Raw genomic sequence first — 26,110 nt, 5'->3', positions numbered from 1 at the left:
TTAAAAACAACACCTATGGTACAATTAAAACATGCCCCAAATTAGGGATTATTCATAGATAACTCATATCCTCCTTGGATCTTTCAAGTCTTAACCAACCGTGAGCAAATGAACAATACTTAGCATTGGAAAGGCACACTGCACGCCCCCAACCAAAAAGGCATTTGAGTGTCAGGAACGATCTCCTGTCCTCCATCCCTCTATTACAGAGATGATTCAAAGTTAAAGACTCCCACATCATAATAAATGGGTTCATAATTTTAAATAGTATTTCCTTCCTATCTTTTGAAAATCTGTAATGTACCTTTTAGTATGGTTACATATTGCTTTATCATGACCAAGTTAGCATATTACTGTGTCACATGATATGTGGACGGGGGATTCTCTCCTCACTGAGGACACCTGCAACAGCCAAGACACTATATTTAGTGATCCCTCCTTAAACTGTGCCCCCCTCCAACATGCAGGAGTTACTGCAACATGCACTACGGGCTTGGCTCTTGATGCATGGCTCAGTCAGTGGCAGCCCTCTCCTAGCATACCAGGGTCACAAAAACAATCCTTCACAAAGCAATGACCTGATCGATGAACAGCCAAATCCTCACACCTTGAAAAGGGAGTCCTCACAGCAGGGCTTCTTCCTGGATCTGGATCTGTTCCTCTTGAAAGGCTGTCAGTCACAACAGGAAAGAGTCTGAAGCTGATAGGACACAGCATGGTACAAGGGAGTTACCAGAGTTCACATCTAGCCGTCAGTCACGGTGATATGTGCATCAAAAGATTAATCCTGGGTTCCCAGCCCTACTCTTTACGGTTCCCTTCTCCTTCCTGAGGTGTGTCCAGGGCTCTTCCTCATAATCTCTCACTGAATAAAAGAGCATCCTTTTAAAGTGAAAAGGCGGAGTATCTTTCTCGCTTCCTCCAGTGTGTGTTCCACCTGCACAAATCTATTTGGGGGGATTCCTCTACTTGTCATGTCTTCACCAGGCAACCTAGGGTTCTCCATGTAATGTACAGGCACACTCCCATTCAGGGTACTTTCACAGCACACTTAGGGCCTCAATACTACCCTGACAGTCGAATGACCACCAGGGTTGCCGTGGAGGTCCGACCGCCACCAATGCGGCGGTCCAACCACCATATTATGACTGCGGCGGTAGCTCCGCAGTCGGACCGCCAGCACCACCAGATTTCATCTACACAATGGTCTGGCAGTGCTGGCGGTCCTAATCCTCCAGGGTAGCACTGCAAGCCCTGGAGACTACAACCCCCTTTTCCACCAGCAGTTTCATGTCGGTAACTCCACCATGAAAAGGCTGGCAGAGACACGGTGCCGAGTGACCCAGGTGCTGGTGCACCCTACACACTACAGCATTGCTGTCAGCTCTATAATGAGCCAGAGACAATGCTGTAGGCCGTTACATGCTGGGCCACCGGCAAACTCGTAATAGGCCCGGAGGGGAGACTGCCACACTGGCAGCACCCTAACTGTCGGGACTTTGGCAGCTAGGCTTTTCCGTCCGCCGAAGTCATAATAAGCCCTATAGTCTCTGGTGCCACTACAGACATATGTAATTCCAGCACACACACAAACTCACCCTGTTACAAGCTTCTCACTTGTCCCTTCATGTATTGTACTTCCCAAGCATACATACATCCTTTTATTGTGCATGCACTGCTCAGCACTAAATCTCTCATATAATGTATTCCTTGCAGGCACATATCCATCAACCGTACATCCAATGCACAACACTTCTCTAACCCTGCCTTGTACCCTTCCCAGGCACACATACATCCAGTGCAGAGTCACTACTCCTGCACAACACAACACAACACTCTACATCTGCCTGATGTAGGCTAAGGGTGAGTTAAGCACACAGCAGCAGAACTTTAAAAAGGTGAGTCTGTCAGTAGGACTCACTTCAGTAACACTAGGAACTTCCCACAACCTTTCAAAGCTTCCACGACAACTGCACTTTGTCCAATTTCCAGCCTCTTCTGAATGCACTGTTTTCTGAATGGACTTTCTGTTTGAGAATATAAAATTCTAGATCTGTAACCCCCACTAAACCAGCAGCAGGTCTCTCTTGGAGCAATATACGAGACTGAAGGGAAACAGGTTGAGCAGAGAGGGACTGCGGTAAGAGGGAGAAGAACAGCAAAATATATTTAGAGCTTTTAGAATTATTACAAAAATCAACCATTTTAATATTGTTAATGTATCAGTTATCACCTGCACCATAGTATGTTTATACCATCCAATAACAGAGTATTAATAGCACCCTTATACGATTTGATTACATTAAAGTTATTTTTTAAGGTGTTAATGTGTTTTTTGATGTGTTGTAAATTGACAAAGCTAAAAACACTGATAAAATTCTCACTCATTGCATGCCTCTAACTTCATCTCTCCTAAATGCATAAATTGCTAAGTTGGCCATGCTGGGTTTGGGGATGTGCCTTACAGGGTGAATGCATTTTGCTTTTGCAGGCGCGCAATGTACGATGATATCATAAGTGTTGCCATCACAGGCAAACCATGATTGTATCATGTTTCAGCAGGAAAAATACATGAATGCAATACAGACAGGCTCATTGGGGGTCATTACAACATTGGCGGTAAAAGCCGCTTACCGCCGTGCAGAAGACCGCCAACACACCGCCATGGCCACGGAAATCCGCCACAGCTATTATGACACACATCCCGAAATCCGCCAAAATTCAGACACCCACACAAGTCCGCCACACCAAAGGTCAGTGATAAACTGGTGAAAACAAATCCTCCACCATCACGCTAACAGAAAAATGCCCATGCTATCACGACCCACGAATCCACGCAGCGGTCTTTCAACCGCAGTATTTCATTGGCGGTACACACCGCCGCGCTCAACATACACACACATCTCCAAAACACCACCAAATTGGACAATTCGAAATACACACACCTGATACACATACACACACCACTCCCACACACTCAATACTATATAAAACAGACACCCACATCACCCACAAACCCCTACGACCACCATTACAGAGAGAAGGCCAGAGAGAGACACCACCATCCACAAACTAGCAGCCACAGGCACTCAACACCATGACCCACACTACTTCCACGCACAAAACACCACACACCACTCCATATCACCACACTTATCACCACACACACCTCCCCACACATCACCTACACCACCCAATGGCACGGCAAAGACACCCCAGGTTCTCGGAGGAGGAGCTCAGGGTCATGGTGGAGGAAATCGTCCAGGTAGAGCCACAGCTATTCGGATCACATGTGCAGCACACCTCAATAGCAAGGAAGATGGAGCTATGGCGAAGGATAGTCGACAGGGTCAACGCAGTGGGACAGCACCCAAGAAATCGGGACGACATCAGGAAGAGGTGGAATGACCTACGGGGGAAGGTGCGTTCCGTGGTCTCCAGACACAACATCGTGGTACAGCGGACTGGCGGCGGACCCCCACTTCCTCCCCCACAACTAACAACATGGGAGGATCAGGTCTTGACTATTATGCATCCTGAGGGCCTCGCAGGAGTCGGTGGAGGAATGGACTCTGGTAAGTCAAATCTTAACTATCACATCCCCCACCCTACCTGCATGCTATCACAGACCCCCACCCTCACCCATCACTCCAACTCCTCACATATGCACTACTAACACAAACCACCCATCCCAACACCAAGCCCTGCATGACACAACAAAGCATGGACGCCCATCACTAAAGCATGCCCACTGCACATACCCATAACACCCCCCTCAACCATCATCACACAAGCCACCACAGAGGAGTGTAAGCACTGGGGTACACGGTCACCCACCCATTGCGCACCATGACACACACAGATGCAATAATCATGCTTTTACACCCCTGCAGGACCACTACCCAACGTTACCAGACAGGAGGGTCCAGACATCTCCACCCCACCCACAGAAGAGGCCCACAGTGATGATAGCTGCTCTGTCCAGCTGGATCTAGATGACCAGCCCGGACCATCGTGGGCCTTGGGACAGTCGGTACCCCACACCCAGTCACAGGCCACCACAGACCTTCCACCCTCTGGTAACCCCAGCACAGCACCCACCCAGCGGGCCCATACCTCCGTACCCAGGACACGTCAATCAGCTGTGTGTCCACTACTACAGGGAACCCAGGATAACCCACCACCCCCACAACAACAGGGACCTGGGGGCAGTGGTAGTGGGCACACGGTCCAGGGGACGGAGGCCCAGGAACACAGGGGAACTGGAAGGGCTGCTGTGCGACAGGGGTCGGACAGGCCTAGGGAACCCACTCTCCACAAGGCCCTCTCCTCCATCATGGGAGCATACCACCACTCCCAGGAGACGATGGCAATTGTCCTGGCCAAGTTTCAGGAGACCCAGCGGCTGCAGGAGGAACAGTATTTGGGCTTCAGGGAGGAACTCAGAACCATCAGCACTGCCCTGGGCACCATTGTAGGAGTGCTGAAGAAGATACTTAACACCAGGAGGGACACTGTGGCACTCCAAGGGGCCCCTGACACTAGCATGGACGAAGAACTGCCCACCACCTCCGCCGGCGCTAGTGGACAGGAAGCCCCGCCACAGGACCACCACACCAGCATCCCACCACCTGCAGATGGAGAACCACCCCGCAAACGGTCCCTGAGATCCAGGAACAAGACAGAGCACGATGTCAAGACCCCCGCCAAGAAATGAGACCACCCTGATTGTCATCCTACTGTCCCACTTTGTAACCGTGTCCATATTGGAAATGCCCCAGCTCCACTTCTTATGCCCATATGGGCAATGCACCTGTGAGACTAATAGACTGGACTCTGCCATGGACATTTCTCCACCATCACCCTTCACCATTTTACAACCCCACTCCAATATTTAGCACTGCAATAAACACCCTTGAAGCACAAAACAATCTGGAGTCAGTCTGTGATTTTGAAAATGTGTATTAGCAATGACAGTGACAAAATGCGTTCTCAAATGTAATGTCAACATACCTATGTCACACATCTCAAGTCCATGAGGAATGTAAGCAGATGACACACGTTGGTAACCACACCTGTGAAACCGTAATGGAAATGTACAACTCAGTTACCATATACTGGTTGAAATCGACAGACAGAATAGAGGTAGAAGTGTGAAAGTACTTGTAGTAGGCAGGAATGTGTTCTCACCTGTGTGTCACTGGAAATATTGCTGGATAACTGAGTCCCTGTTGTCAATGTCTTCTTCCTCTGCTTCCTCCTCATCACTGTCCACAGGCTCCACAGCTGCCACAACACCGTCATCTGGACCATCCTCCTTCAGAAAAGGCACCTGTCGTCACAAAGCCAGATTGTGAAGCATACAGCAGGCCACGATGATCTGGCACACCTTCCTTGGTGAGTAGAATAGGGAACCACCTGTCATATGGAGGCACCTGAACCTGGCCTTCAGGAGGCCGAAGGTGCGTTCGATCACCCTCCTAGTCCGCCCATGGGCCTCATTGTAGCATTCCTCTGCCCTGGTCCTGGGATTCCTCACTGGGGTCAGTAGCCATGACAGGTTGGGGTAACCAGAGTACCCTAATAGCCACACCCGGTGCCTCTGGAGTTGACCCATCACATAAGGGATGCTGCTATTCCACAGGATGTAGGCGTCATGCACAGAGCCAGGGAACATAGCATTTACCTGGGAGATGTACTGGTCTGCCAAACATACCATCTGTACATTCATCGAATGATAACTCTTCCGGTTCCTGTAAACCTGTTCACTCCTGTGGGGGGGGACCAGAGCTAAATGGGTCCCATCAATGGCACCTATGATGTTGGGGATATGTCCAAGGGCATAGAAGTCAACTTTAACTGTAGCCAAATCCTCCACCTGAGGGAAAACAATGTAGCTCCGCATGTGTTTCAGAAGGGCAGACACCACTCTGGACAACACGTTGGAAAATATAAGCTGGGACATCCCTGACGCCATGGCCACTGTTGTTTGAAATGACCTACTTGCAAGGAAATGGAGCACTGATAGCACCTGCACTTGAGGGGGGATCCCTGTGGGATGGCGGATTGCTGACATCAGGTCTGGCTCCAACTGGGTACACAGTTCCTGGATTGTGGCACGGTCAAACCTGTAGGTGATGATCAAATGTCGCTCCTCCATTGTCAACAGGTCCACCAGCGGTCGGTACACCGGAGGATTCCGCCATCTCCTCACATGTCCCAGCGGACGGTGCCTAGGAAGGACAACAGCGACCACAGAGTCAAACAACTCAGAGGTATGTACCCACAGTCTACATAGACCACCATTCATACACAGAATCTGGCCTGTATTTGTGTTGTGCGACAAGGCCTAGGTCTGTGTGACGCAGTTGTGAATCAGGCCATGTGGGCCCCTGAAATGGCGGCTGCCTGACCTCTAAAGTGGGACAATGGGATGTGCGCTGGCGTTCTACACCGTCGAGGTAGGCGGTCGGAGACCGCTGCGCAATGCTGCATTGGTTAACATTGGACCCTATGGGTCCCAGGAGCCAATGACGATGTACGCCGGCGGTGATGGTACGCACTGCCGCGGACGTGACGCGCCGCGGACGTGACCACCATTTTCTATCTGTTCAATCACTTGATACCTGATCTTCAACAGGCGAGGACCTACACTGCAAGTGCTGCTGTGACCTCGGTCTGGAAGAGACAATGGCTCGTGCGTCTGAGGAAAGGGCCCCTGCCTTCACTGCAGAGGAGTTGGAGAAGCTCGTGGACGGGGTCCTCCACAGTACACGCTACTCTATGGTCCTCCAGACCAACAGGTAAGTACACAGGGAGCACGTTGTATGGGCTATGCCTGTGTGGAGAGGGCTGGTTGTAAGAAGGAAGGGGGCACAGTTCTGCGTGCATGAAGGACTGTGAATGCATGTGCCACATGGCAAGGCTAGGGATGTGGGCCACTCACTTCAACGGTGCAGTTTGTAATGACTTCTCTTCTTCCCCTGTACATTTCATGTAGGTCAGCGCCCACCAGAAGAAGGATATTTGGCGTGCCATCGCCAAGGACGTCCGGACCCTGGGGTCCACCACAGACGGAGCGCCCACTGCCGGAAAAGATGGGAGGACATTCGCCGCTGGAGCAAGAAGATAGCGGAGGCTCAGCTGGGGATGGCCTCCCAACGTGGGAGGGGTACCCATCGAACCATGACCCCCCTGATGTTCCAGATCCTGGGGGTGGCCTACCCTGAGTTGGATGGGCGCTTGAGGGCATCACAGCAGACACAAGGGGGTGAGTACAACATCATTCAGCAGACTTTGCGCTCAGTGAAGGTGTCTGGGTGAGGGAGGAGGGCTGTCGGTTTCCCTAGGCCAGGGCGAGTTCCGTAGGCTAGGCCCCTCCGTAATGCAGGCCATGTGGCACCCTACCCCAACTCTGTAGAGTGCCAAGTACAGGTATACATGCCCCTGTGTCATCTATGTGTGCAGATGTCGACCATAGTCATGTAGGATATATCCCAGGAATTGCATCTGTAGAGCCCAACAGCGCGGCGTAGTGCAGGGGGCTTCTGTGTCTGTATTGTCTGCCAACGGTAGCGGTAAGCCATGCACTCAACCTGTCTTTCTTCTGTCGCCCCCCCACTTTTTGTGGTCTCCCTGCTCTGGTGTGCATCAGCATCATCAGGCAGAGGTACAGTGGCACCGGAGCACGAGGGAGCTGCATCCCACATGGCCATGGAGGGCCACACCACAGACTCGGAATACACCAGTGGGACGGAGGGCGAGGGGAGCTTCACGGCGGTCACAGGATCTGCAACCAACGACACGGACTCGTCCTCTGATGGGAGCTCCCTTGTGGTGGTGGCAAAATCTTTGCCCCCCACTTCTACAGGTACAAGCCGCCACCCCCCCTACCAGCACTGCCCTCCCAGCAGCCCCTCAGCCTTCGCCCCGTGCCCGCTCACCCAGGAGGGTGGGCCTCACTCACTGTCGGGCAGTCTACCATTTTGAATGCCATCCAGGGTGTAGAAAGGGAATTGCAACACACAAATGCATTCCTGGAGGGCATTCATTCTGGTCAGGCTGCCCTTCATCGAACCCTGCAAACTCTGGCCTCAGCACTGATGGCAGCCATTGTCCCTGTCTCTAGCCTCCCCCCTCCAACTTCCTCCACCCAGACCCAATCCCCTGTACCCCAGCCTATCCCAAGCACACCATCAGACCAGCATGCACACACGTCAACACACAAGGGAAGCTCAGGCAAACATAAGCACCACACATCCCACAGGCACTCACGCAAGCATCACACACATACAGACACACCAACATCCACTGCCTCCACTGTGTCCCCCTCGTCGTCATCTCCCTCCTCCCTCCCAGTGTCGTCTACACTCTCACCTGCATGCACTACCACTACAGCCACTACATCTCGTACCAGCACAACCACCACCACACCACGCTCACGTGCACTCACCACCCCCACTCCCATTTACACGTCCCCTGTCTCCTCTCCCAGTGTGTCTGTGACGCCCCCTCCCAAGATACACAAACACAGGCACACACCCACCCAACAGCCATCCACCTCACGACAGCCTCCAGTGCATGCACCTTCATCCAAAGTCACCAAACGTACATCTCCTACAACCACTACCTCTCCCTTCACTCCCAAACCCCCTCCAGCTACCCGTCCCAGTGTTCCTAAGAAACTTTTCCTGACCAAGCTTGACCTCTTTCCCACCCCCACCCTCCAAAACATAGGTCCCGTACTAGCACCTCAGCCAAAAAATCTCCGGGACCAGTGGTGCCTGTTGTTACAGGTATGTGGAGTGCACCGGCCACCAGGACAGCCAGTGTGACACGGAGCCACAGCACAGCCAGTCCCCCCGTGAAGCACCAGAAGTTGGACAGTGCCCGGCGGGAGAGGGTGAAGACTCCAGCCAGCAAAGCCGCTCACAAGGGTCCCGGGGGGAGTGTCGACTCAGCTGTGACTCCTCCCAAGGTGGGGAAGGGGCAGAAGAAATCTCCAAAGTCTGGGAGAAGCAGCATGGCGGAGAAGACCGCCATCATCCCCGCTGCCCAGGAGGCCACCGCCAGCCCAATCGTCACTGGCCAGGAGGCCACCGCCAGAGTAAGTGCCCAGGAGGCACCCCGATCGTCACTGGCCAGGAGGCCCCCGCCAGAGTCTGTGCCCAGGAGGGCAGCCCAATCGTCACTGGCCTGGAGGCCCCCGCCAGAGGCTGTGCCCAGGAGGGCAGCCCGATCGTCACTGGCCAGGAGGCCACCGCCAGAGTCTGTGCCCAGGAGGGCAGCCCGATCGTCAATGGCCAGGAGGTCAGCGCCAGAGTAAGTGCCCAGGAGGCCACCGCCAGCCACAGCCCAGCTGCCCAGGAGGGCCCCGGCAGCCACAGCCCAGCTGCCCAATGAAGGACCACCAGCCCCAGCCCAGCTAGGCAATGAAAGACCGCCATGGCAAGCTCCGCTGAACAGGTCAGAAACTGCAAACTCAAGCACCGCTGAACAGGGCAAAGACCGCCATGGCAAGCACCGCTAAACAGGTCAGAAACTGCAAACTCAAGCACCGCTGGACAGGGCAAAGACCGCCATAGCAAGCAGCACTGAACAGGGCAAGCTCCGCTGAACAGGGCAAGCACTGCTGAACAGGTCAGAAACTGCAAACTCAAGCAATGCTGAACAGGGCAAAGACCACCATGGCAAGCACCGCTGAACAGGGCAAGCACCGCTGAACAGGTCAGAAACTGCAAACTCAAGCACCGCTGAACAGAGCAAAGACCGCCATGGCAAGCACCGCTACCCCATGGGCGGCGGGGGCAGTGACGCAACTGGGACCGTCACGGGGTGAGTGATGCACTCTGGGCACCAGTCCCCCTCCAGAACCTGTGGAGACATGCATCCACTCCATCTGTCCTTCACAGGATGAAGCACTCTGGGCACCAGTCCCCCTCCAGAACCAGGGGACATGCATCCACTCCATCTGTCCTTCACAGGATGAAGCACTCTGGGCACCAGTCCCCCTCCAGAACCTGTGGAGACTGTTATCCACTTGAGAGACTGTGGCTTTGCACTCCCCAGGATTGGACAGTGGACAACCCACCCACTGTAGAGACTTGAGAGACTGTGGCTTTGCACTCCCAGGATATGGCAGTGGTCAACCCACCCACTGTAGAGACTTGAGAGACTGTGGCTTTGCACTACCCAGGATGGTACAGTGGGCAACCCACCCACTGTAGAGACTTGAGAGACTGTGGCTTTGCACTCTCCAGGATGGTACAGTGGGCAACCCACCCACTGTAGAGACTTGAGAGACTGTGGCTTTGCACTCCCCAGGATATGGCAGTGGGCAACCCACCCACTGTAGAGACTTGAGAGACTGTGGCTTTGCACTTCCCAGGATATGGCAGTGGGTAAGCCACCCACTGTAGAGACTTGAGAGACTGTGGCTTTGCACTCCCCAGGATGGTACAGTGGGCAAACCACCCACTGAAGAGACTTGAGAGTCTGTGGCTTTGCACTCCCCAGGATACATCAATGGGCATGGAGCCCCCTCGTGGATCTGGCATGGTGCACTCATCCGGCTGAGGTGCCCCCCCTTCCCTTCCCCCTGAGGTGCCTGTTGTATTTCTATCTGATGCCCCGGCAGTGTTCTCTCCGTTTTGCTCAGGTATCTAGTGTGGGCCTCGCCCATGCATTTTGGGCCCAGTTGTCCATGGACAATGAATGGTACATTACCTGCACTACTAATTGTGATGTATATTTTGTTTAATGTGTATATATATATCTGTATATATTTGGTTACTGTATTTTGATATATTACAATGGTTCCACTCATTTCCTTTTGTCTTTGCATTCTTCCACGGGGGTTGGGGGTTGTTACTGTAATGTTTGTATATGCATTGGTGTGTGTGTTGTAGTGGGTGAGGGTCGGGGTGGGGGTTGGGATGTTGGTTGTGTGTGTCCCTGTCTTTTGCCTCCCCCTCCCCTATGTCGTAGGTGCAGTAATCACCGTTGTCTTCGCCGCCGGCGTTGATGATCGTCGTATAGGAGCAGGAAGACTAGTGCAGGAAGAATATGGAGTTCCGGCTCCATGGTGCCCTCCTTCCTCGTGGAGTGTGTAGAGGTGAGCGTTTTCCCTTTGAAATGGCTGTTTCCGCCGTGTTTTTATCCGCGGGGAATCCGCCCGGAAAAGGTGGCGGATTGGTAGGTTGTGATACTGTGGGTGGTACATTGTCTCCCGTCTGTCTGTTGGCGGTGACCGCTGTGCTGTTTGTCTGTACCCCCGTGGCGGTCTGAGTGTTAAAGTGGCTGTCTTTGTTGGCGGTTTCCGCCACGGTCATAATTCCATTTTTTTACCGCCGGCCTGTTGGCGGTCTTACCGCCGCTTTAACACCATCCGTCAGGGTTGTAATGACCCCCATTATGTATTAATGTTGCTTCACTAAAATATGTAAACAAAGCTATTCGGTTTAATAAAGTCCATCTTGTATGCATGTTTATTTTTTTACAGTTTTATATAGCACAAATTCAACAGCAAGGTAGTGGAGTGCTCTATTTGACAGTCGCAGCTCATGAGAATTAAAAAGGGTGGGGAGGTACGTGCCGGGGGGAATAATGATGAAATTTAAAAAATATATAAAAATAAAATGTACATGCTCCGCTCCCGCGCCGCTCCTCTCTCCCTTCCACTCCAGGCAGGCACAGGCTCCCAGCCTGCTCTGCGCCAATCCTGACGCTGCTCAGAGCAGCATCAGAATTGGCTGGGAGCGTCAGCCAGGGTGCTTCCAGACAGATTGGGAGCCTGTGCACGGTCTCTCCGGGAGAGAGCCCTGTGCGCACTTGCGTTTGGCCGGCCCAAGACCGCCAGCCAAACACACATGAGCACTGGGTGGAGTGCACAGTGCACTCCCCTCGTCTTCTTCATACCCCGTGGCCCCGCCCCTTTACCAAACAAACGATAATAAACATACAATAATAAACATAGTTTATTATTGTTTGGTTGGTAAAGGCTTGCAGTGGCTTTTGCTGGTGGGGGGGTGACGCTCCTCTGCCTAATGGAGGAACCACCCATGCAATTTGAGCATCAGTTTTATTACACAAGGACACGTTCATTTTTTTTAATGCATGGATAGATTAAGGGCTTGAATACGAGTTGCAAACTTGAAGGTAGGGTAAATGCATGTTCCAGGGGGTTGGCTAAATTATACGTTTTTATAGTGTACAGCGGAACCTTTATTAGTGCATGTGTTAAATACCAAATGTGTCTGTCACCCGATAAATTGTACATTCCCAAACCATTAAGAAGTGCCAAATGTCAGCCATTGGAACTTCCTGAAGTGAGAAGTTAATCCCTAGATAATAGAAACAGTCAGATCAACACAAAAGACAATAGAACACTATAAAATTAGTGTGCAGGCAACACTTTTGTGTGGACAAAGCATCTTGAAACAAGACAAACAGAATCCACTGCCACACTCTGATGCCACTCAGTTATCACAAGCAGAGACCAGTCCAAAGTCTGAGACATGCAAGATTTAATGGAAGTGCATATTGGTGCCTAAAGGTGACTTTGCTTGAGGATCATAATGATTGTGAAGAAAGATGTAATTTGTTAACACGTTCAGACTGATCTACGTATGTGATGCAATAAGGGGCTAACAACTCTCTAATGGTACTGCTGATATTTATTGAGATTGGACTACAACAAACATAATGCAAAGTAATCTTGATGATGAAGGGTTCATTTGTCGCCAAGTAGCTTAAGGAAAATGTTTCAACAGAGTTGACTAATATTGCTTCTTGTCAGGATCATGACATTGTGGTTTGATCCAGAGCACTTAACACAGCATTTGCATCTAAATTGTGAGCTTCCTTGTACGGTTTCAGCACACTTTTTCCTGTTTGGATGAGTACACAAGGTGTATATGAGTGTAATCAATGGGCACTCTGATGTAAGGAAATCCTGTGGTGCAGGTGTCCGAGGGGAACTGCATATGATGCTCACATGCTCTGCGCAAGGCATTCATCACTTGGCAAAGTATTTGCTATATGGTCTGTCTACTGTGTGGTGGCTCTTGAAAATGCAAAGAATTTTAGAGCTGCCAACAGTTTAGGGAAGGGGGGATGGTAACATATTGCTACATTGGGCTACGGGGTATCTGTGAGGACAACTTTATGGTGTATATATAGAGTATGTGTTTCTTCTGATCTCAAGCTGACTCATATTGAAAGTTTCCAGCCATACTTTGTAAATTTTGGCTCTCAGCCTCTTTTGTTGTACCATTTGAGGTCATTGACTGGTGGCCTGGTTTCCTCCCTGACACTGCTTAGTTTGTTGTAGCAAGGCATGCATTTGGCATAACGTAATATAGGGGGTCATTCTGACCCTGGCGGTCATCGACCGCCAGGGCCAACGACCGCGGAAGCACTGCCAACAGGCTGGCGGTGCTTCCTGGCCAATTCTGACCGCGGCGGTAAAGCCGCGGTCAGAAAAGGGAAACCGGCGGTTTCCCGCCGGTTTTCCCCTGGCCATAGGAATCCTCCATGGCGGCGCTGCTCTTCCCGCCATCCTGTTCCTGGCGGTTCTTACCGCCAGGAACAGGATGGCGGGAACGGGTGTCGTGGGGCCCCTTGGGGCCCCTGCACTGCTCATGCCACTGGCATGGGCAGTGCAGGGGCCCCCTAACAGGGCCCCATGAAGATTTTCAGTGTCTGCTTTGCAGACACTGAAAATCGCGACGGGTGCCACTGCACCCGTCGCACCCCTTCAACTCCGCCGGCTCCATTCGGAGCCGGCTTCATTGTTGAAGGGGCTTTCCCGCTGGGCCGGCGGGCGGCCTTCTGGCGGTCGCCCGCCGGCCCAGCGGGAAAGTCAGAATGACCGCCGCGGTCATTTGACCGCGGTACGGTCTTCTGGCGGTTCCCAGAGTGACCCCCATAGTCTCCTATCAGTGCTGCAGCCATGATGGTGTACTGCATAATGGAAGAGTGAGCTGCTGCAGTCTTCCTTTGAGACAGCCACCTGTTTAGGGCTGCTTAAGAAAGTTTGGCCCTTTGTGCAGGTGTGTGTGAAATTTTATTTCTTTGACCTCAAACAGTCCACGTCCAATGTTTGTATTATTGTGTTGGCCTTGTTTTTGTATTGTTTTGCAGATTTTGTTTAATTCCCTAATCTTTCAGGAATTTTTCCTACTTGCTTTTGACATGAGTTATTGTAAGGTAGTATTCTCCACTGGTACTTAATGACTTCTCATACTTGTAATTGTGTATATTTACTATATGCCTCATTTTTCGCATGTGGTAAACATCACGTAAGGTAATTAGTGTATGCAATAAATAGCACACATGGACTACAATGATGCAGTACTGATGCTTGTTCTAAATAACACCTCTGTTTTTCACTCATATTCAGATGATTTGTTAAAGTCACTATTTACCCCTGCATGTAGTAATTACCCCTAAGCCACACTGTTCACAGCAGACTGACCAGTGAAGCCTCAGCAGGAGGAGTGTGGCTTCCTTTCCATACACTGAGGCAGTCTCTTTTTTTTCTTTTTATTTAGCTATAGTAGATGGAGAGAGGGCATATTGGGTCCCGGCTCTTCAGAACAGATAAAGTTGGTTTGTACTCATATTTTACTAGTTGGTTTAGGCAGGAGGATTGGTGTTTTATGTTAAGGTGTATTATGTTTTGTTATATATCTCAGCAGTTATCTGAGGTTTATGTACCTTCATTAGTGTTTGCTGTTAAGAATAGTAAGAGTCAGTTGTAGTTTAATTATTTGTGTAATGTATTGTTGTGTTTATTTAAGGTTTTTAATCATAACATTAAATTATTGGGTGGAGAGCAGAAAGAATTTGATGCTTTTTTTAGTTCAGATGAAGACTGAATTGTAGTTCATATTTTTTCTTGTGTTCTGATTTTTTTATTTAGTTTTAAGGAATTATTTTTAAAATGATGTTATATCAAATGTTTTTTTTCGTAATTTCTTTGATTTTTTAGTTTGTGGTATGCAGCATAGTTGTTCAGTCTTTATTAGGGATAAGAAAGGTAACTTTGACTTCATGGAGGCTTTTTAATTTTTGATGGAGTTTTTGAAAGTATTTGCATTTTTCCATTTTCTTCAAGTTCAACTATGTAGATTAATGGCTGTGAAAGCAGAGTTTTGTAGATGCATTCTTGTAACAAAATTGTAAAACACTGTAAATATGCTTTTATTTAGAAATTATTTTTGGAAGGAAGTTTTGGGATTGTGTTCTGTTAAAAATGTTATGTTGCTCAAATTCTTATGTAATTGTGTTTGAGGTATTGATTAAGTTTTGATTAATCTGTGCTTTGCTTTTTAGGGTATAATATGTATCTGTGTGCATATGTGGAATTTTGTGTAGGCTATAGGCTGCTTTATGTTTAGATCTTGACAACTGGGTTCCTTTTGAATGGTGTCACTCAACTGGTAAAGTGTAAGTTGAATGAAACCTATAATATCCTCAAATTAATTGTTCTGCAACACTGTTAGGGGCATATTTATACTCTGTTTGCACCAAATTAGTGTCATTTTTTTTTACTCTAATTCAGTGCAAAACTAACTCCATATTTATACTTTGGTGCTAGACCCCTCTAGCACCAAATTTATGGAGTTAAAGTCATTTTTTGAAAGTGGAGTCCTACTTTGCCTTAATGAGATTCAAGGTAGGCGTTCCCGTGCAAAAAATGACTCTATGGCCTTAACACCATATTTAGGGGCATATTTATACTCTGCAGCGTATTTATACTCTGTTTGCACCGAATTAGTGTCATTTTTTTTAACTCTAATTTGGTGCAAAACTAACTCCATATTTATACTTTGGTGCTAGACCCATCTAGCACCAAGGCCCTTATTTAAACTTTTTTTGCACTACATTAACGTCATTTTATGACACAAAAGTGGCGCAAACTTAAAAAATATTGGCCCTTATTTATACTTTTTGCTGCAAAACTGCACTAACTCAGTTTTGCACCAAAAAGTTGAGCACCGGCTTGCACCATTTCTGTGCACCAGCCGGGCACCATATTTATGGAATGGTGCAAGCCGGTGCAAAGGGTAGGCTAGAGTTTAAAAAAATGACTTTAGTCGGGTGGGGCTGGCAGTATAGAAGAAGAGGGTTTAGCACCAAAAAATGGCTTTAGGCAGGTTAGAGTAAAAATAAATGACTCTAACCAGATTAGCGTCATTTTATGGTGCTAAACCTACCATGCCACATGACTCCTGCCTTAGGAAAGGCAGGAGTCATGCCCACCACCCCAGTGGCCAGCACAGAGGACAGGGGTCCCCTGGGCATGGCCATTGCACCCGGTGCCATATATGGGGGCCCATTTCAGGGCCCCCTATGGCACTTTCAAAAATAAAATGCACTTACCTGTACTTACCTGGGATGGGGTCCCCCATCCTCGCAGTCCCTCTAGTGTGGGTGGGGGTGCCCCTAGGGCCTAGGGAGGGCACCTCTGGGCTTATTCCATGGTGTTCCACCATGGAAATAGGGCCACAGGTCCTCTAAGACCTGCCCTGACCCAGGTCTTAAAAAATGGGGCAAAGCAAGCTTTGCCCCATTTTTTGACCCTTCCTCCCTCCTTTGCACCATTTTTACATGGGAGTATAAATATGGTGTTAAGGCCATAGAGTCATTTTTTTGCACGGGAACGCCTACCTTGCATCTCATTAAGGCAAGGTAGGTTTCCACTTCCAAAACATGACTTTAACTCCATAAATTTGGTGCTAGACGGGTCTAGCACCAAAGTATAAATATGGAGTTCGTTTTGCACTGAATTAGAGTAAAAAAAAAATGACGCTAATTCATTGCAAACAGAGTATAAATACGCCCCTTAGCATCAAAAAATGATGCTAATCTGCTCAGAATCATTTATTTTTACTCAAAACTGCCTAATGTAATTTTTTTTTTAAGCTAGCCTACCCTTTGCACCGGCTTGCACCATTCCATAAATATGGTGCCCAGCTGGTGCTAAAAAATGGTGCAAGCCGGTGCAAAACTTTTTGGGGCAAAACTGCCTTAGTGCAGTTTTGCACCAAAAAGTATAAATAAGGCCCTTAGTTTTTCTGTATTTATTCAGGGCAGTGTGGTAAACATATCATTACTCTATGTGGAATCTAGCTTGGGGTCTGTGCCTTGAGCAGCACAGTCGACCAACCAGGTGAACTCAAAATATCAATAAGTGTGGTTAGTTTTTCTTCACAGTTACTTCTTGTTACTTCAGTAAATGGTATGAAGGCCAGGGCAAAGTGTTTTTCAAATTGTAATTGGAGGAAGCCTTGATTTTGCATGTTTGGAAACACTTTTTACTTTTGCTTATAACATTGCATATCCAAAATCTATAGCTACTTTAGGGGTTGAGTGGTTTATTTTCTCCTGCATAGTGCTCACGAGTTCACTGAAAGTAGTGCTCTACTAATTTGAAAGTAGTATGAAATGAGGAATATGTTGTTAATTTGATATTGAATGTCCATGGATTATGTTTCATTGATAAAATAGAGATGGGTCAGTTTTGAAGGTTCCATCCTTGATCCACATGGGTAATTTAGTTAGAGTTTAGCTGTTTTCTGCCTTTACAAAAATTATTCATGTTTTGGTTAGTGTTTTCGTAGTGGTTAGTGTTAGAAGGAGATGTTGTCTATTCCTCAAAAGTCTTCAACTGGGTTACCAATTCCTTCTGCCCTTCTTTTTGCTAGAGATTGTTCTGTTTTTTTAGGTTGAGATCAGAGTGTAGTTTAGCTATAATGTTGTCAGTGTTCTATATGCACAGTCTTTTATTACAATGCCACTTTGAACAGTGTAACTTGTAGAGACCTCTTTCAAGTCTTGGATTGTGTTGCATACCTCAATTTTGGCTTTAATTATTGGGTGTTTTTTGCTCAGTTACATTGTCCACTTGCCTAGCAGTCATTCTGATAAGTGGACCCCACTTGATGAATCAATTTTTCCTATGGAGAGCTTCTCTCCCTTGGTGGTTTCGGCGGCATGGATTCTGAGGCAAAAAGATAGGAATTCTTGAACCCAGATACATTATAAATCCATTTATTCTAATATCGAGTTCATCAAAGGGACACTTAAAGATAAATCATGGCTGAGATGTTTCGGTAAGATGCCTTCCACTGGGCCTATTTTAAAATACAGTGGCTAACACATTATAAAGATCCATGTCCCTCTTTACTATTCATGACCCGACAACAGCTTGAATGCTAACCTCAACAAAGCATTTGAATAATTGACATCCATTTTCCAATAGGGCTTATCCAATGAGTCAAATGGTTCATAAACATTATAAATTCATATCACTGTAATTCATCTGTACACTTTCATAGTAAGATAGATCCAGCAGAGTAACCAATCCATATAAATGCATCTTTTTTTCAATTTCTATGTCTTATAATTATAATAAATTATGCAAGGTTCATGTCTACTTATCAACTTAGGAATGTAATATGGTATGATTCTTATAACTATGGTGATGCCTCCAGTTTCTATTTACACAATATTCACAACGTTCCAAAAGGAATCATCTACATGCACCTGAAATTTATTGTGACATGTGTGACTATCCATATTTGTATCCAGGGAGTACCAAAACTCAATCACCGCAATTGCATCCTTTAATTTAGGGTACTCTCCATGTAACAACGTGCCTTGTGCAGCTATATATATATATATATATGTATATATATATATATATATATATATATATATATATATATATATACTCTTTTAATCTTTCTACATAAACTCAACTTAAACTTTGTCACATCACTTGTCACACTACATTAACTATACTGTGGGCAAATTGGCTCTGGCTCAGGGCCTCAGCCTTTCAGGGGGCCCCCTGATAGAGCCACCTCTGTTCTAGAGAAAGTCTTCTCCAATGACCTTGAATAATTTTAAAACAGATTGTTTTAAATAATGTTTTCCTTTAATTTATTTTTAAAGTGGGTGATGTGTGAGAGACTATTACAGACATCCTGCAGACAAATGTTGTGTTTATGTTTCCTGCAACATCGATAAAAAAAGTTTCTGTTAGATCAATATAGGACTTCACATATGAGAAATGGGACAGTGTCAAAAGGACTATTTGCAGTAATATTAGTGCGTTCCTACTGTGTTACAACATTGAAAACACACATTGCTATTGCTGAATAATAAATGTAAACACATTTAGAATTTGGACCAGTGTACCTGTGCCAAGGAGGGCAAGAAAGAGCTGAAACTGGATCATAAATTCAAAGGTATTCTGACAAGGGCCTCAAAAATACATTTGGCTCAGGGTCCCCAAAATCTTTAAGATGTCCTTGTTGTGGAGTCGAGTGGCACAGTCATGTAGAGTGGAGTGACGTTCAGTTGAGTAGTGGAGTAAAGTGGATTAGAGTGGAGTAGTGTGTCAGAATACAGTGGAGTAAAGTGTGGTGAGAGATGCAGAGGTAGTTGCGTAGTGGTGTCTTAGGGAGGAGTAGAGTATTGTACAGTGGCATTGAATTGAGTAGATCGTTGCACACTGGAATAAAATGGGTGTAGAGTGTAGAGACATACAGTGTAGTACAGTGTCACACAAAGACAGAGTGTAGTAAGGTGTTGTGGAGTGCCCTTTTATAGAGTAGAGCAGAGTTTTGTAGAGTGAAGCAGCGTACACTGGAGTGTTGTACTATTGCATTGAGTGGGGTAAACTGTCATATCGTGGAGTAGAGTGGGGTGGCATTGTCAGGAGGGAAAAAGTGTCAGATAGGGGAGTGCAGTACAGTGGCATGGGGTTTAGTACAGTGTAGTGGCATAGCATAGAGTGAAGAAAGGCTTTAAAATGGGGTGGTGGTGGGACAATGGAGTGACATGCTGTGTCATAGAGAGTACGAAACCGTGGTAGAGTGGAATGGCATAGAGTGGAATACAGTGTTGTGGAGTGGAGGATGTTAGAGTACAGTAGAGTGTTGCATAGAGTGGAGTGGCATACGGTATAGAATCATAGAGTATAATAGTACAGAGTGGAGTAGCATATAGAAGAATGGCATACACTGTAGTGGCATACACTGGAGTGGTGTACAGTAGAGTGGGGTAGAGTAAAATAGCATAGAGTGGGGTGGAGTAGAGTGGAGGTGCATAAAGTGAATAGAACTGAGTAGATTGTTGCACCGTGGAATAGAATGGAGTAGAGGTTTGTGCAATGGAGTGTAGAGACGTACAGTGTAGTACAGTGTCACACAACAGAGTGTAGTAGAGTGTTTTAGAGTGCCCTTTTGTAGAGTAGAGCAGAGTTTTGTAGAGTAAGGCAGCGTACACTGGAGTGTTGTACTATGGCATAGGGTGGGGTAAAATGTCATATCGTGGAGTGGAGTGGGGTAGAATAGCAAGGAGTGTATAAAGTGTCAGATAGTGGAGTGCAGTACAATGGGATGGGGTGGAATATAGTGTAGTGGCATAGCATAGAGTGGAGTAAAGTCTATAGAATGGGATGGTGTGTGGCACAGTGGAGTGGAATGCTGTGTCATGGAGTGTGAGAAACTGTGGTAGAGTGGAGTAGCATAGAGTAGAATACAGAGCTGTAGGTTGATGGATGTTAGAGTGGAGTGTTGCATAGAGTGGAGTGGCATACAGTGTAGAGTCATAGAGTAGAACAGTGCAGAGTGGAGTAGCATATAGAGTAATGGCATACAGTGTAGTGGAATATACTGGAGTGGCGTAGAGTAAAATAGCATAGAGTGGCGTGGAGTAGAGTGGGGTTGCATACAGTGAAATAGCACAGAGTAGATTGGAGTAGAGTGTAGTAGTGAACAGGATAGTGGTGTACAGTGGAGTGGCATGCAGTGGAGCGGTGTACAGTGGAATAGCACAGAGTGGAATAAAGTGGAGTGGCGTACACTGGAGTGGCATAGAGTGGAATAGCATACAATGGAGTGGCATATAGTAGAGCAGCACACAGTGGAGTCGCAAATAAAGACATAGGCCCTCATTACAACCCTGACGGTCAGTGATAAAGTGGAATCATGACCACAGGGGAAACCGCCAACACAAACAGGCACTTTAACACACGGAGCGCCACGGCGGTAGCAACACACACTGCAGTGGTAACCACCAACAGCCAGACGGAAGACAATGTACCGCCCACTGCATTACAACACGCTTATCCGCCAGCTCCTCTGGGGCAGTATCAATGCCATCAAAAGCATGGCGGAAATAAAACTCTGAAGGGAAACGGCTCACCTCTCGACACTCAAGGAAGAACCACAACGCCATGGAGCCCGGCTGCACCTTTTCCCAATGCTGGTGTACCTTCTCATACACCAGGAACACTAATGCCAGCAGTTCGACCACGGTGAGTACTGCACCTAGCACACAAGGGAGGGGGGAGGAAAAAGAGAGTGACACACACATGCAACACGCAACACCCCCACCCCCAACACCATACACACAAACAGATGCAACAACATTACATATACACCCTGTAAAACTCAGGAATAACGCAAGGACAAAAAAAATGGACTAAATTGATTGTAATATTATAAATTTGGAAAAATACGTTCTTAAAGCAATAAACAGTATGTACAATATATACAAAAGGAGGGACAATGCCCACTCCATAATGTCCGTGGCCCATTGGGCCAAAACACATAGGCCAAGGCCACACTTGACTCCTGCCTTAATACGGAGAGAACACTGCAGGGGCATGTGGTCGAAAACACACAGGTACCTCAGGGGGACAGGGAATGGGGGGCACCTCAGCCGGAAGGTGGTACAATGCCACTGGACGGGACTCCATGCCCACTGCTTAGTCCTGGGGAGTGCAAAGACACAGGGGGTCATTCTGACCCCGGCGGTCTCAGACTGCCGGGGCCAGGGTCGGCGGGAGCACCGCTGACAGACCGGCGGTGCCCCGCAGGGCATTCTGACCGCGGCGGTTCGGCCGCGGTCAGACTAGGAAAACCGGCGGTCTCCCGCCGGTTTTCCGCTGCCCTACAGAATCCTCCATGGCGTCGGAGCGCGCTCCGCCGCCATGGGGATTCTGACACCCCCTACCGCCATCCTGTTCCTGGCGGGTCTCCCGCCAGGAACAGGATGGCGGTAGGGGGTGCCGCGGGGCCCCTGGGGGCCCCTGCAGTGCCCATGCCAATGGCATGGGCACTGCAGGGGCCCCTGTAAGAGGGCCCCAAAAAGAATTTCATTGTCTGCCTAGCAGACACTGAAATTCGCGACGGGTGCTACTGCACCCGTCGCACTCCAGCAACTCCGCCGGCTCCATTCGGAGCCGGCTTCATCGTTGCTGGGTCTTTCCCGCTGTGCTGGCGGGCGGCCTTTTGGCGGTCGGCCGCCAGCACAGCGGGAAAGCCAGAATGGCCGCCGCGGTCATTTGGCGGTAACCGCATGGTGGGCGGCGACCGCCGCCCGCCGCGGTTAGAATCACCGCCACAGTCTCTCAAGTGGCTGGGTTGCCCACTGCTTGGTCCTGGGGAATGCAAAGCCACAGTCTCTCAAGTTGATGTTTTCTACCACTGGTTCTGGAGGCAGCCTTGTGCCCAGTGTGCTTCATCCTGACAAGGAGGGGCTGAGTGGATGACTTCTTTCAATGGTTCTGGAGGGGGCTTTGTGTCCAGTGTACTTCATCCTGGCAAGGAGGGGCTGAGTGGATGGCTTCTTCCACTGGTTCTGGAGGGGGCCTTGTGCCCAGTTTGCTTCATCCTGCCAAGGAGGGGCTGAGTGGATGGCTTCTTCCACTGGTTCTGGAGGGGGCCTCGTGCCCAGTGTGCTTCATCTTGCCAAGAAGGAGGGGCTGAGTGGATGCCTTCTTCCACTGGTTCTGGAGGGGGCTTTGTGCCCAGTGTGCTTAATCCTGCCAAGGATTGGCTGAGTGGATGGCTTCTTCCACTGGTTCTGGAGGGGGCCTTGTGCCCAGTGTGCTTCATCCTGGATGAGGCAAGGTCACAGTCTCTCACCTGTGTGTCACACCGACAGGTGTTGCAGGGGCCAGGATGCACTGCAGCCCATGTAGTCACCACTACATACTGCTCGCCGGCGATGACGGCTGCTCAGTGAATGCCAGTTGCGCTGCAGGTGGCGGTGCTGGCAGTGGTGGTGGTAGCCTCCAGGGCTTCACCTGCAGTCTCAGAGGGCTGCCCACTGGGGCTGCTGCTGCTGGCAGTGGTGCTGCTGGTGGCGGTGCATATGGCGGTGCTGGATGCGGTGCAGGTGGCGGTGCTGGCCGCGGTGCAGGTGGTGGTGCTTGCAGTGGTGATAGTAGCCTCCAGGCATTCACCTGCAGCCTCAGATGGCTGCCCACTGGGGCTGCTGGCAGTGGTGCTGCTGGCGGCGGTGCATGTGGCGGTGCTGGATGCGGTGAAGGTGGCGGTGCTGGCAGCAGTGCAGGTGGTGGTTCCGGAAGTGGTGGTGGTAGCCTCCAGGCCTTCACCTGCAGCCTCACACGGCTGCCCACTGTGGCTGCTGCTGCTGACAGTGGTGCTGCTGGCAGCGGTGCATATGGCGGCGCTGGATGCGGTGCAGGTGGCGGTGCTGGCTGCGGTGCAGGTGGCGGTGTTGGCACTGGTGGTGGTAGCCTCCAGGCATTCACCTGCAGCCTCGGATGGCTGCCCACTGGGGCTGCTGCTGCTGGCAGTGGTGCTGCTGGCAGCAGTGCATGTGGCGGTGCTGGATGCGGTGAAGGTGGCGGTGCTGGCTGTAGTGCAGCTGGTGGTTCCGGAAGTGGTGGTGGTAGCCTCCAGGCCTTCACCTACTGCCTCGCACGGCTGCCCACTGGGGCTGCTGCTGCTGGCAGTGGTGCTGCTGGCAGTGGTGCTGCTGGCGGCAGTGCATGTGGCGGTGCTGGACGCGGTGCAGGTGGCAGTGCTGGCAGTGGTGGTGATAGCCTCCAGGCCGTCACCTGCAGCCTTGGATGGCTGAAGAGACATGGCTGATATTGTGTGCCCCTTCCTGCCCCTGGCAGATGGTGTTGCCTCCTTGCTTCTGCCAGCTGGTGTCTTTTTCTTGCCCTTGCTAGGTGGCAGACCCTTCTTGGCCTTGGCAGGTGGTGCTGGCACACTGGCTGGGCTGACAGGCTACTCCTTGGAGCCTCTCACACCTGCAGTTGCTGCAGAAACCACAGTGGCCATGGACTGGGTGGCTGAGGTGCTGGGCTGGGTTCTGGCCACCCTGGCCCGAGGTGAAGGACGGTAGGGAGGGGTAGGGAATAGGTCAATGTTGGCAAGGAAAAGCTTCCTAGTGACAAAGGGGTGGGAAGAGGGTGAAGGTTTGGGAGTGGAGGAAGAGGGAGTGGTTGTAGGAGGTGTCAGTCTGCTGTGTTTGGGTGCAGGTGCATGGGCTGGATGCTGTTGTGAGGTGGATGTCTGTTGGGTGTCTGTGCTTGCGTTTGTGTACTTTGGGAGGAGGGGTCACAGACACAGTGGGAGAGGACAAAGGGGATGTGTGCCTGGATGTGGGGGTGGTAACTGCCAGTGAGGGGCAGTGTAGTGATAGCCGTACTGGTGATGGAGGTAGTGGAGGAGGATGTAGTGCATGCAGGTGTGAGTGGAGACACTCCTGGGAGGGAGGTGGATGATGAGGAGCAGGGGGACACAGTAGAGGAAGTGGATGTTGGTGTGTCTGGTGCTTGTGTGAGTGCTTGTGAGATGAAGTGTGGTGCTTGTGTTTGCCTGAGCCACTTCTGTGTGTTGATTTGGGTGATTGCTGGTCTGAAGGTGTGCTTGGGAGAGGCTGGGGTTGAGGGGATTGGGACTGAGTAGAGGAAGTTGGAGGGGGGAGGCTGGAGACAGGGACATTGGCTGCCATCAGTGCGTTGGCCAGAGCCTGGAATGCTCTCTGTTGGGCCGCCACGCCAAAGTGAATGCCCTCCAGGTATGCATTTGTTTTTTGCAAATGCCCTGCCACACCCTGGAAGGCATTCAGTATGGTTGACTGACCAACAGAGAGGGATCTCAGGAGGTCAATAGCCTCCTCACTGAGGGCAGCAGGGCTGACTGGGGCAGGGCCTGAGGTGCCTGGGGCGAAGGAGATGCCCACCCTCCTGGGTGAGCGGGCACGCGAAACTCACTGAGGGGCTGCTGAGAGGGCGGTGCTGGTAGGGGGTGTGGCGGCTGTACCTGAAGTTGGGGTGGCCACAGAGGTGTCCACCACCGCCAGGAAGCTGCCATCAGAGGAGGTGTCACTGTCGGTAGTATCCCCTCCTCTCTCTGTCGTGGTGCTCTCCTCGCCCTCCGTCCCACTGGTGCCCTCACTGTCGGTGGATTCGGCCTTCAGACCCATGTGGGATGCAGCTCCCTCCATCGCCAGTGCCGCTGCTCCTCTGGCAGATGATGCTAATGCACACAAGGACAGGGTGACAAAACAAAAAGGGGGGGGAGACACAGGATACACTTGGTCAATGCCAGCCCATGGGGTACAATGACTAACGCCTTTAGCTGCACACTTGAAACCCACAGGACCCTGCCCAGTAGTAGATGCCCACTAACATTATTGGGGTTGGGGTGCATCTGAGCTTGCCCATCATTGAATATACCCTGCAATGTTCGCCCTGGCCTAGGGGCACCACATCCCACATCCCCCACCCAGGTAATACCTTAACGCATGCAAAGTCTTGATTCTGAATCTGTACTCACCCCCTTGTGGCTGCTCCGGATAGGCCACCTCCAAGATGCAGAACATCAGGGGGTTCAGGGTACGACGGGCACCCCTTCCTCATTGGAATGCTAGCCCCAGCTGGACCTCCGCCGTCTTCCTTGCCCAGCGGCGCAGGTCCTCCCTCTGTTTACGGCAGTCGGTGCTCGGCCTGTCAAAGACCCCCAGGGTCCACACCTCCTTGGCGATGGGATGCCAAAAAACCTTTTTCTGATAGGTGCTGACCTGCAGAAAAAAATACAGCAGAAAAGGTATTAGTCATACTGTCGGGATTGTTATACTCATGGCCCAACATATCCCCCCCATCCCCTTATGCACATACATTGACCACCATACATGCAGCACTCTGCCCAGGACCCCTCCGACCCCCCCCACACGAGGCTTACACACACAGCAACCCATACATTCATGACCCATGCATCATGTTCACAGTGTACTCACCTGTTTGTCTTGAGGACCATAGAGTAAA

The sequence above is a fragment of the Pleurodeles waltl genome, chromosome 6, assembly GCF_031143425.1.
Source record: "Pleurodeles waltl isolate 20211129_DDA chromosome 6, aPleWal1.hap1.20221129, whole genome shotgun sequence".
NCBI classification, from domain to species: Eukaryota; Metazoa; Chordata; class Amphibia; order Caudata; family Salamandridae; genus Pleurodeles; species Pleurodeles waltl.
The sequence above is the reverse complement of the archived record's forward strand: the minus strand, read 5'-3'. Positions refer to the sequence as shown.